General features: G+C 40.5%; 1 non-coding gene across 1 annotated transcript; it reads left to right on the top strand.

Moving 5' to 3' along the window:
* Window positions 1-11,083: 11,083 nt before the first annotated feature.
* Window positions 11,084-11,190, top strand: LOC112533720. The gene has a single exon (XR_003078055.1). It is a non-coding gene; the product is annotated as a small nucleolar RNA R71 (small nucleolar RNA).
* The last annotated feature ends 2,458 nt before the right edge of the window (window positions 11,191-13,648 follow it).

The following is a 13,648-nucleotide window of genomic DNA, read 5'->3' as shown; positions in this document are numbered from 1 at the left end:
GGCTTTGCCATACTTTAATTAAATTAATTAGGACATACTAGATTAAGGACCACCCAATTGAGGCTCAGCATAAAAAGTAGCACATTTAGGCTTAAAGGTTTGGAATTAAATGCAGTCAGGTCAACAACAAAAGGAGGGTTAGCTACTATAGGAGCTACCAAGGAAATTGGGGAGATTGGCGAGGCTTGATTTATAGCCATCTCAGCCAAAAGTTATTGGAACTCCTCCCGGATCATACCCCTCAAATCATTTATGATTGTGTTTCTTAGGATCTCAACATCCTACTCATTAACTCTTTTGTTGGCCATTTTCAATGTATTTTTGATTTTAGTCATTGAAGCTTGATGCCTTGGTCTCAAGGAGCTCTAGCACAGTTCGGATTCTTAGTGAGATGGGTACTCTCTCCAGCCTTCCACTATCTTGTCTCTTCCAACCTAAAGGAGAGTCTATATGGCTAAAATAAATAAGGTGTTTATATTATGCATGCAATGCATGAGATGCATGATGCACGTGTAATGCATAAGGACAAGGAAAAAAGGTTAGCAAAACATAGGGTATTTTACGCATCACTATACAAAGCATCCTTCCAACCTTATTACATCCAACACACGATTCATGATGCCGAGATTTGAGACTGTCAAAAATTTGATCATCGACAGGATAATTGAGCTGAGCATCAAGGAAGTCCATAAGAAGGTCACCACTAAGGTAGAAGAGTTAAAGGTGGAAGAGTTCATCTTCCTACTAGAAATGTTGAGCCAACTAGAGCTAGCTACTCTAATAGAGGAAAATATCATTGATGTAATAACGTCTAACCTTTATGAGGACGATGTTTCTTTTGCTTCAAAAATCAATGATATAAACTTTGATTTTGCTTACCTATGCAATATTTTTCTTGATTGTAGTGTACATTTTGATAATCATAACATGTGTATGTTTGATGATGGGCTACTGGTGCAACCTACACCTAAGGTAGTGAACCTATCGATACAGCCTAGCACTAGTGAGTATCAAGGTCATATCCCTGGAGATCAGGTGAACCTAGAGTTACTACTATTTGCTATGTTATCTAGTCTGAAATAGGGTGTGAGAAGTCTAAACTAACTAACTAATGACTATGAATGCAAATAAATAAATGAATAGCAACTAACAATCGAAAGACAACCGCAACAAGAGAAACAAACCTAAAGGGGACCTAAGTGATGAAATTCTAAAGGTTGATTTTATAAATTACCAATCTTGCCTACCTGTGCCTAAATCCTGAATCAAACTCGATTCCTCTCTCGAGCTCACCGAGTTCCTAAACCTGCACTAACCTAATGGAATCTCTTCCTATCAGATTACTATAGATTAGCATTAAGCGTGATATAGAACTATTAAGAGTTGTTAATTCTTAATCCGCCGAGTAAATTAACCTTATCTCTAAGTGTTAACTACCAGTTCTTACTATTCAAACTCCAGTTGTAACAAGCATTTCTCAATGTCAAGAAACAACCTAAACGACAATTAATTCAACGTCTCAAATTAACTGAATCAAACTTTATTAATGAATAGCAAGAAGATTACAAGAATGGAAAATACAAATCTAACAACTAAGCACAATCTATCAACAAATGAAAACCCCAATGGGTTCGACTGCCCTAGCTACTCATAATGAAAGAAACAAATACATAAGGAAATAAATAACAAAAAAGGAAATGGAACATGTAACCCCTCTTCTCTCGAATCAGGGTGGAAATGTTGCAAGCACTAACTCTAAAACCAGCCTCAAGTATGGATTTCGGATGTCTCGATCGATCGTCTGGAACCTTCAATCTTTGCTTGAATCTCCCAAATCAATCCTTTGAAATGATGTTTGGTCTCCCAAAATTTCAAGAACAAAGGTGTAGAAGTGGAGGGTCGCGCGCGTAGAGAAGTTCAGACGTCAGAAGCGGAACCTTGTCTCATTTTGCGTGCACCTATTTAAGGCAGAAGTGCCATAGCCCGTGCCATGGCCCATGCAACGGGCGCAAATATCCAAAAATTCAAATCTTTAAAAACGTCCAAGGGAGGCCATGCAAATATAGCGGCCCGTGCAAAAGCTTCGAAATGTGCGTCAACAAGGAATCGAATCCGACGAACATCTAATATGCGTAAATCATCAAAATAGCTTGGTTTCTGCCCTGAAATCAATTAATTTCCCATCAAGCAGTCCGAAAACCTAAAAAAACTCATAAACATACTAAAGTGTGATCAAACGGGAATAAATATGACTCAAATACACGAATAAACAACTGATAAACGGTCAATAAACATGCATAGAATCATCTATATTAAACTACCCCACATTTAAGCGTTTACTTGTCCTCGAGCAATCAACAACTCACTCCTCAAATAGATACCAAATAACTCAATCAAATACATTGCAGGAAGTTAGCTCAAAACAAATCTCAAAACTCCATAATGAATTTTCTCAAAATTCCCAAATCACTAAATCCTTGAGAAAGGGAACAAAGTTAATAAAGCTGCTAAAATTAAAATGATAAACCATCCAAACTGAGAATTTGAGAACCATGCCTCACAAGATGTCACTCAAAACACACAAGTGTATATAGGTGAAAGAAGATCGCCAAGCTCTCAACGCAAAAATACAGAAAAAGCGCTTACTATAAGCTTGCTTATAGATCCAATCTCCACTATTGTGAAATAATCAATAATCATATGATCAAAGGGTCTTGAGCCAAGTTGTAATGGGGTTAAGGTAGGGTATGGAGAAATATGGAAAGTAGGCTAAAAGTTGCTGGAAAATTATGTAGGTAATGCAAGAAATAGCCAAGGATCAAATGTTGTACCAAAAATGAACACAAAGTTGCTCCAACAATAAGATGATGCTCGAAATGAACTAAAAGAATACTCTTTTTTTTTCAAATTAACTCTTCCTGCAACAACAGATAACACAGGATGATGTAATACAATGCTCAATCAAAAGTTGTAAAACAATATGTACCATTTGGATTGAAGGGAGCATCTACGAAAAATCTAGCAACTTAGTGAATATATACAAAAAGAATGCAAATTGATCCAAAATGAAATGCAGCATAAACTTACATAATTTCCAGCAACAATGGTAGAAAGAATGGTAAAATGAATAGAAGTGATAAAATGAGTGTCAAAGGTGAATTACAACAAAAGAAAAGGCTAAGGCTCAAAATTGGTTCACTAAGGGAAAAACAGGGTTAGGCTTTTGGCCAAATTGTATAAATCCTAAGTGCCCAAATCATCTCATGACAAGTGGGGGTCACAAAGCAAGTTCTAGAAAAAAAATAATGATGCCAATTTGAGCAGGTGGTAGTGGAGGAGAAGTAATGGACAAGTGGGGGTCACTAAAACTATCAAAGAAACCCTCAAGGTCAAAGGGTAATACCGGCACAAATAGTGGTCGAGGCGTAGGCGCATGTTGTGGCACATGAGAACTGGATGCTCACATTCGAGCCAATTGCTGAGAGATATCCTGCAAAGAAAAATGAGAACTATTATGGTCTTCTCTCATCTCGGTGCACAAGGCCACAAGGTCATCCCGAAGAAGCTGGGTCACATGTGACTGTGTGTGAAGCATCTCGCACAAGGCTCTCACTGAATCCTTAGCCTCGGTACGGAAGGTCTGTATAAGATCCCACTACTGGGTCATCTGGGCCTCCGTCCTATCCAATCTAGATGCTACTGATGTGCCTGGTGAAAAAGAAGAAGAGGCACCGGCTACTGATGGACTAAAGAACATAGATGGATTAGGAACATCTGTGGGCCTAAATGAGGGACGTGGCGGCGGCGGTGGAGGTATAAATTGCTCCTCGGTGATGTCAACATCATCATCACCCTCATCAGCACCGTTGCCACCCGTCTGGCTAGCTAAAGTGGACCTTGTCAAGTGGTACTCGAAACTGCCTGAGGTAGACTCAGTCCAAGTAACCATCTGCATGTTGTACATCTGCTGTGTCCCAACAGCCAGCATAGAACCCAACTCTGTCATACTCTAAACAGCGGCTAGAGTCAATACCCCCATATTCCTAGCTAGCCTAGTCACATAGGGTCCAAAACTAATAACTGCTTTCCTAGCTGATCTTTGAATCCCATCCATTTGTGTACTATCAGAAACCCTAAATCCAAATAGGTCCTCTGTCGAGTATGCCAAAGTAAAGCAACATCAAGCTTGTTGAGAGCTCCCCAACTCTCACCCCTACCAGCCAATGTGTCCGCCAATATTTTATGGAGGTATCTCAAACTGTCTAAAACACATGAAGCTTTGGTCTGACTCGAAGAGAAAGAGCGCCTGACCACTCTAATATCCTCCCAATATGAGTCTATATCCGTCCCCAAATGCCTAACTGCCTGCTCAAACAAATCGGAGTCCACCTCCGCTCTAGTCCATATCCCTAAAGCTATACTAAACTCAGCTAAGGACATCCTGTAAGTCCTGCCAATCACCCTGAAGGAAACCGTGTTTGGCGAAGTAAAATCCCTAACAGCTGGCTGAAGCCAAAAGGTGTTGAAGAACTCCAAAGTTAGCTCTCTATAGGTAGGCTTTCTAATGTTAAAGAACCTATTCCATGGTATTGTCTCCAGCAAACTAGAAATCTCCTTAAACAGGCCACATCCCTCAAGGCCTGCCAATCGATGCACCTCCTAGTCAGAAGCGTCTTCATCCTCACCACTCGAAATCGATCAATATGCTTCTAGTTGGTGAAGATCAAGTAAGGATGCCTGCCGGCTGCAGGTGTGGGGACATGTAGAGCTCAGGCTCTTGGGTGATCGGCTGCCCGAGGGTAAACCTGTCGTCCAGGAGGTACTGGAGCAGTTGTTTGGTTTGAGGTCTGGTGGCTAGAAGAACCATCCTCAACTCTAGCTCGCTTCCCAACGGCTCGCTGCTTATCGTCGGCCATACTACCTGATAAAATTCAATGTCAGATAACAACATAAATAGCAAAACACTATAATCAATCATGCATGTTCAATTTACACAAAATTTGACAGAAATTCGGCAGTATAACGGGTTGGTTGTTAACCTAGGAAGCTAGGGGTAAGGTACCCTAATCGCCGAAATCCTGCAAGGCTGAAAATTTAGAGTGGAGGGAGAGAAGAGAAAACAGATAATAACAGATATAATGCCTAATGGCATTTCAGCGCATAACATCACAATGTACCCAATGGTACAGCCAGTACATTCAAGATTCAATGCATGAAAAGGAAAAACAGTAATCAAAGGATATACCATTACACATTGTAATTTCAAAACACACAGAAACAACATAATCACATTAAATTATGTGTCCAATGACACAACCAGCAACGAAGAATGTAAAAATAAAATAACAGAAACGGAAAACAATAAAAACACGCATAAAAACTAATGAAAGAAAAAGAGTAGAAAAAAAAGTAAAAAACAGAATTGAAATAATTAAGAGAGAATAGAAAAGCATAATAAAAATAGAATGAAGACAAAATTAATAAAAAGGAACAATAATTGAAAAAATGGAATAAACTCAAAATACGAAAATGAAATAGGTATACGAAAATGAAGTAAAAATTGACATACAAAAACAGAGAAGTAAAGACAAGCAGAACATAATCGAAATAAAGCAAATGAACCAAAATAAACAATAGAAAAGGTTCTAAAGTCGGAAATTGCAACGGAAAATAAATAAAGAGTGGAATGAGATGACATACTTGAGGTGAAGAATCAAAAGAAAATGTAATTTGCGAGAAAGTAAGCTAGAATAGGAGAGAAATAATGCGAAAATTAACAAAAGTACAAGAAGAATGGAATGAAAATCATGCAAGAACGGAACAGAAGCAAGCAAAATTAAGTGAAAAACATGAAATTACTTATTTGGATTGCCTTTGACAAGAAGTAGAAGAGTAGAGAAAGAGTTAGGAAGAAGAGAAAATCGACAGAGTGAAAAGATGTGAAAAAACTCTTTGAAATAAGGTTTGGTGTGCACTGCCCCTTGCTAGGCTGTGGCACGGCCCGTGCAACGGCCCATGCACGGTCCCGAACACACGGACGGGCCTGAAATTGCACAGAATGCGATCCAAATCACCTGTAACACATAAAGATATTCTTCCCAACACCAAATATCATCAAAAGCTTCGAAACAGAGGAATCAAAACAAGTTAAAAGAGTAACACTAAACATATAAACAATCAAGCAAACTAAAATGAATAAAGTCAAAAGAAAATAACGAAATAACAAAAACTAAAAAAAACATGAAAGCATAACCAAAGTCGAATGTACAAAAGTGCTTATTTTTGCTGAGTCCTAAGCTTAACTCATCCGGATCAACCCTCTTGTGCATATAAAGCCAGGTCAACTCGTTGCTCAACATCCAACGAGTTACCATGGTAAAGCTACAACCGATGGCCATTCACCTTGAAATCTCCTTTCTCGGGATGATGCAATCTATCACTCCATACAGAAAGACCTGTCTGACCTGAAATGGTCCAGACCAATGACTCTGCAACTTTCCAGAAAACAGACGAAGGCAAGAGTTTTAAAGCAACACTCGATCCCCAACCTAAAACTCCTTAGGCCCATGAATCCTTTGATCATGCCATTTCTTCATCCTTGCTTTGTAACTTAACGAGTCTTCATACGCATGCTAGCACCACTCATCTAACTCACTCAGCTGCCATTGTCGCTCCTTACCTGCAGAATCAATATCAAAGTTACAAGTCCTAAGGGCCTAAAGTGCCCTATGCTCTAACTCAACAGGCAAATGACATGACTTTCCATAAACAAGACGATAGGGCGTAAAACCTATAGATGTCCTAAAAGTAGTCCTGAATGCCCACAATGCATCATCTAACTTAAGAGCCCAATCCTTCCTACTAGTACTAACGGTTCTCTCTAAAATATGCTTAATACCCGTATTAGTTACCTCAACCTGCCCACTAGTCTAGGGGTGATAGGGAGTAGAGAACCACTGAGTAACCTCGTACCGCTTAAGTACCTTCTCTAATTGGGCATTGTAGAAATGTGTTCCTCTATTACTAATAAGCACCTTAGGTGTGCAAAACCTAGCAAACAATCACTTAAGGAACCTGCAAATAACCCTGGCATCATCAGTGGCCACAGCCTGAGCTTCAGGTCACTTAGAAAAGTACTCAATAGCAACCAGAATATGCTTATTACCATATGAAGAGGGAAATGGTCCCATGAAGTCGATGCCCCAAACATCAAAAATCTCAATAACTTGTACACTAGTTTGGGGCATCTCATCACGAGAAGAGATATTACCTGCGCGCTGACAAGCATCACAAACCTGAACGAATTTTTGTGCGTCTTGGAAGAGCGTAGGCTAATAGAATCCCGCCTCTAGCACCTTCCTCGCTGTATGGCTTGCCGCTTGATGACCTCCAATGGGTCCCTCATGGCAGTGCCTCAATATTTAGAGAGTCTCTTCACCATACACATAACGACGAATCACCTGATCTGCACACACTCTAAACAGAAAGGGATCTTCCCAAATATAGTATTTCAAATCAGCAAAGAATTTCTTCTTTTGTTGATAAGTCATACCCTTTGGTAGAACCCTAGTAACCAAATAGTTAGCATAATCTGAAAACCAGGGAGTATCAGTGTATACCTGAGTGACATATAAATGCTCCTCTGGAAATCGATCGTCTATAGTCGTCTCATCAAGTGCATCCAAGTGAGGATTCTCCAATCTCGATAAATGGTTCGCTGCCAGATTCTCCACGCCCTTCTTATCCTTGATCTCGACATCAAAGTCCTGCAATAAAAGAATCCACCAAATCAATCTCGGTTTCACATCATTTTTCAGGAATAAGTACCTCAATGCCGAGTGGTCCGTGAAGACAATGGTCTTTGGGAGAACGAGGTACGATCTAAACTTGTCGAAGGCATAAACAACAGCCAACAACTCCTTCTTTGTGCTGGTGTAGTGCTCTTGGGCTCTTGTCAAAGTCTTGCTAGCATAATAAATAGGTTGGAACTTCTTTTCAATCCTATGTCCAAGCACAGCTCCAACTGCATAATCACTAGCATCGCGCATCAACTCAAAAGCTAGCCCCCAATCAGGCAAAACCATGATTGGGGCTGTAGTCAGAAGTTTCTTAACTAACTCAAAAGCAGCCAAGCATGCATCATTAAAAACAAAAGATACATCCTTAACTAACAACTGAGTAAGAGGCCTAGCAATCTTAGAGAAATCTCTAATAAATCTCCTATAAAACCCTACATGGCCTAGAAAACTCCTAACTGCCTTAACAGAACTAGGAGGAGGTAGCTTAGATATAACCTTTATCTTTGCTCTGTCCACCTCCATCCTAGCCTGAGAGATCTTATGCCCTAAAACAATCCCCTCTCTCACCATGAAATGGCATTTTTCCCAATTCAATACCAAGTTAGCCTCAATACACCTAGCTAACATGCGCTCAAGATTTGCCAAACAAAGAGAAAAAGAATCACCAAAAATAGAGAAGTCATCCTTAAATACCTCCATAGACTCCTCAATCATGTCCTCGAAGATAGCCATCATGCACCGCTAAAATGTAGCTGATGCATTTCACAGTTCGAATGGCATCCGTTTGTAAGCGAACGTCCCATAGTGACAGGTGAAAGTAGTCTTCTCTTGGTCATCATGTGCAATAGGAATATGGAAATAACCTAAACAACCATTAAGAAAACGATAGAACATGTAACCTACCAAACGCTCAATCATCTGATCAATGAAAGGAAGAGGGAAATGATCCTTCTGAGTTGCATCATTAAGCCTCATGTAATCAATGCAAACTCAGAAGCTTGTTACTGTCCGAGTCGGGATTAACTCATCCTTCTCATTCCTTACCACCGTCATGCCTCCTTTCTTGGGCACAACCTGCATAGGACTCACCCACGAACTGTCAAAAATAGGATAGATCAAACCTGCATCAAAAAGTTTAATTACCTCCTTCTTCACCACTTCTTTCATGTTCGGGTTGAGCCGTCTCTAAGGCTGAACAACCGGCTTGAAACTATCCTTCAACAAGATCTTATGAGAGCAAAAACTTGGATATATGCCTGGGATGTCAGCTATCTTGAAGGCAAAGGCCTTCTTGTACTTCCTTAGAACTTCCAAAAGCATGGCTTGTTCTTCGGGAGTCAGATCAGCTGCTATGATCACTCGTAAGCGCTTCTCTTCATCTAGGAAGACATAAATCAAGTGGCTCGGTAACTCCTTCAATTCTAAAACTGGTGGGTCTTCGAATGAAGTCTTTACCTTCTACACTCCAGACCTGTCAAGAAAATGATAAGACTCAGTTGACAAGCTCGGCTCAGAAGCCAATAAAATAACGAGTTGCTACAACACTTGCTCGTTAGATAACTCCTCCTCATCCTTAGCTAATGCTACCTGCAAAGGGTCAGAACATAACATTTTCTGTAAATGGGACTCAACCACATCATCAATCACATCAACAGAATACACAACATCATCGTGGTCTAGTGACTGTCTCATAGAAGTGGTTAGGTCAAAGGTAATGGTCTCATCATCAACTCTAAGCTTAAGCTTCCCATCGCTTACATCGATAACAACCCTCAATATAGCTAGGAAAGGCCTACCCAGGATAAGAGGCACAATGCTCTCACCCTCCATATCCATCACCACAAAGTCCACAGGAAAGATAAATTTATCCACTTTCACAAGTACATCCTCAACAATACCTCTAGGAATATTAACAGTCCTATCAGCTAACTGAATGCTCATCCTAGTAGGCTTAGGTTCATGCAACCCTAACTTAGCAAACAAACTAGTGGGCATCAAATTAATACTATCTCCTAAATCGGTCAATGCACCACTAATTGGCAAATCGCCAATCACACAAGGGACAATAAAACTCCCTGGATCTCCTCGTTTGAGTGGCAACTTGTTCTAGAGAATAGCTGAACACTCCTCATTAAGTACTACCTGACCAAGATCCTCCAACTTCCTCTTGTTGCTTAAAATCTCCTTTAAGAACTTCGCGTACTTCGGCATCTGCGAAATTGCCTCAACAAAAGGTAAGTTAATTTTCAACTGCTTAAACAAGTCAAGAAACTTACTTTTATTGCTTGTCCACCTTATCTTGCCTCAACCTCGCAGGATATGGAACCGGGGGCTGATACTCCCACACAGGGCTCTTTTTGCCTGTCTTCTTTCTTCCTCTCAATCTCCACCACCTCAGGCTTTAGTCCTTCTTTAGCTGGCTCGTCCTGCACAATCATATCATCCTTATCAGCTAAAGGTAAAGAACCAGACAATTGCTTACCTGATCGCAAGGTGATAGCCTTGTAATGCTCCCTCGGGTTTGACTCTGTAGTGCTGAGGAGCGATCCTGAGGGTCTCTTTGAAAGCATCTTAGAAATCTGGCCAATCTGAGTCTCCAAGTTCTGAATCGAGGCCTACTGATTCCTAAGTGTACTATCACTCTGCTGGAATCTCGTCTCTGTAGATGTCACAAACTTCATCATAAGCTCCTCTAAATTTGACTTATTTTCTGGTGGAGGAGGAGCTTGCAGCCCACCGGCCGCCGGCTGGCCGATGAAGTCTCCAAACCGCACTGGCATTATTGTTCCTCCAACCGAAATTGGGATGATTACGCCACCCAGGGTTGTATGTGTTACTGTAAGGGTTGTTCTGTTGCCTTGGGGCATTCCCCATATAATCAACCTGCTCAACATCAGAAGACACAACAGAAACAGATGGAAAAGTATAAGAAGATGAAGCAAACATACCTCCCACAGTATAGTTTGCACTATAGTGCGGGCCACCATTAAACTCACAGCCAACGTTCGCTGCATGAACCGGCATCTGGAGTTGGTCAATCTTCTTGGCTAGAAGCTCCACCTGAGCTGCCAAGGCTGCTATAGAATCCACTTAGTTGACCACTCCCTGCCTTCCCGGCTCGGGCCCTGAGGATTGCCACCGATAATTGTTCATGGCCATTTCCTCTATCAAGTTCCGAGCTCGGCCGCCCATCGCTTAATGCCCCACCTGCTACAGCATCCACCATCTGCCTCATCGCAAGGTTCAAGCCGCTGTAGAAGGTTTGAACCTACATCCACACTGGCAATCTGTGATATGGGCAGCATCTCAAAAGATCCTTAAACCTCTCCCATGCATCGTACATGCTCTCATCATCAAACTGCACAAAAGAAGATATGTCATTTCTAAGTTTAGCAATTTTAGAGGGAGGAAAATACTTATAGAGAAATTTTTTAGCTAACGCCGTCCAGGTAGTAATCGCCTGCTGTGGAAGAGATTGCAACCATCTCTTTGCTCTGTCCCTCAAGGAAAATGGAAACAATCTCAGCCGAATGGCGTCATCGGTTGTTCTATTTATCTTGAATGTGTCACAAATCTCCAAAAAGTTGGCGATATGTGCATTGGGATCCTCGCTGAGCAATCCTCCGAACTGCATGCTCTGCTGGATCATCTGGATATCATTGGCCTTTATCTCAAAATTGTTGGCCGCTACAGGAGGTCTGACTATACTAGTTTGTGTCCATCCAAAGATGGTCGAGCAAACTCGTACATCGTCCTCTGATCGTCATCGGCCTGGGGGTTGTGGTTCTCCATCACGTTAGCTCTATGAACCTGAACTGTAACTCTAACCTCCTCCTCAACTGCTTGCAAACGTCGTCTCAATAATCTGAGAGAATGCTCCAGGTCAGATAATGGTTCTATGGGATCAGGGTTAGAGCTCCTGGTCATAAACTACCTGAAACCGACAACCCAAACAACCACCAATCAACAAAAGCAATAAAATAAATAATAAATAATAAATAAATAAACAAATAATGACTAAAGTAACACGAAAACAATTCACTCTAGTTCACCGTTACGGGTTCTCTGGCAACGATGCTAAAAACTTGATGGGCTACTGATGCAACCTACACTTAAGGCAGTTAACCTATCGATGTGGCCTAGCACTAGTGAGTATCAAGGTCGTATCCCTGGAGATCGGGTGAATCTAGAGTTACTACTGTTCGCTATGTTATCTAGTCTAAAATAAGGTGTGAGAAGTCTAAACTAACTAACTAATGACTATGAATGCAAATAAATAAATGAATAGCAACTAACAATTGAAAGACAACCGCAACAAGAGAAACAAACCCAAAGGGGGCCTAAGTGATGGAATTCTAAAGGTTGATTCTATAAATTACCAATCTTGCTTACCCGTGCCTAAATCCTGAATCAAACTCGGTTCCTCTCTCGAGCTCACCGAGTTCCTAAACCTGCACTAACCTAATGGAATCTCTTCCTATCAGATTATTATAGATTAGCATTAAGCGTGATATAGAACTATTAAGAGTTGTTAATTCTTAAGCCGGGGAGTAAATTAACCTTATCTTTAAGTGTTAACTACCAGTTCTTACTATTCAAATTCTAGTTGTAACAAGCATTTCTCAATGTCAAGAAACAACCTAAAAGACAATTAATTCAACGTCTCAAATTAACTAAATCAAACTTTATTAATGAATAGCAAGAAGATTACAAGAATGGCAAATACAAATCTAATAACTAAGCACAATCTATCAACAAAGGTAAACCCCAATGGGCTCGGCAGCCCTAGCTACTCATAATGAAAGAAACAAATACAAAAGGAAATAAATAACAGAAAAGGAAATGGAATATGTAACCCCTCTTCTCTCGAATCGGAGTGGAAATGTTGCAAGCACCAACTCTGAAACCAGCCTCAAGTATGGATCTCGGATGTCTCGATCGATCATTTGGAACCTTCAATCTTTACTTGAATCTCCCATATCAATCCTTTGAAATGATGTTTGGTCTCCCAAAATGTCAAGAATAGAGGTGTAGAAGTGGAGGGTCGTGCACGTAGAGAAGTCCATAAGTCAGAAGCGGAACCCTGTCTCGTTTTGCGAGTGCCTATTTATAGGCAGAAGTGCCATAGCCCGCATAAAAATGCAAATCTTCAAAAACGTCCAAGGGAGGCCATGTAACGGGCCATGCCACAGCTCGTGCAAATATGCAGGGGCTGTGCAACGGCCCGTGCAAAAGCCTCGAAATGCACGCCAAGAAGGAATCGAATCCAACGAACATCTAATATGCATAAATCATCAAAATAGCTTGGTTTCTACCCAGAAATCAACCAATTTCCCATCAAGGAGTCCGAAAACCTAAAAAACTCATAAACATACCAAAGTGCGATCAAACATGAATAAATATGACTCAAATACACGAATAAACGACTGATAAATAGTCAATAAACATGCATAGAATCATCTATATCATTTGACATTAATTCCATTCAAATTGATTCATTTAATCTAGGCATAGATGAAAATCCGAGGAATATTTAGATAGCTAAATAATATAACTCTTGAGGAGAGGAGAGGATTTGAAAAAATAATGAAGAAAAGAAAAATAGTATTTGCTTGGTCTTATGATGACATGTCAGGGCTAGACAAGAATATAATGGAGCACTATATTCCTACTTATTCGCACATCAAGCATATCAAGTAGAAGATGAGAAGATTGATGCTAGAATAGGCAAAAAAGATCCAAGAGGAGGTCACTAAGCAGGTAAAGGCTAATTTCCTCGATATAATCAACTATCTTGAATAGCTGGCAAATATCATCCTAGTCTTGAAGAAGGATGGTAAGGTTAGGAT

Source organism: Ricinus communis, chromosome 6 (genome assembly GCF_019578655.1).
Source record: "Ricinus communis isolate WT05 ecotype wild-type chromosome 6, ASM1957865v1, whole genome shotgun sequence".
Classification (NCBI taxonomy): domain Eukaryota; kingdom Viridiplantae; phylum Streptophyta; class Magnoliopsida; order Malpighiales; family Euphorbiaceae; genus Ricinus; species Ricinus communis.
Note: the sequence above shows the minus strand (reverse complement) of the source record. Positions and strands in the feature narration are given on the sequence as shown.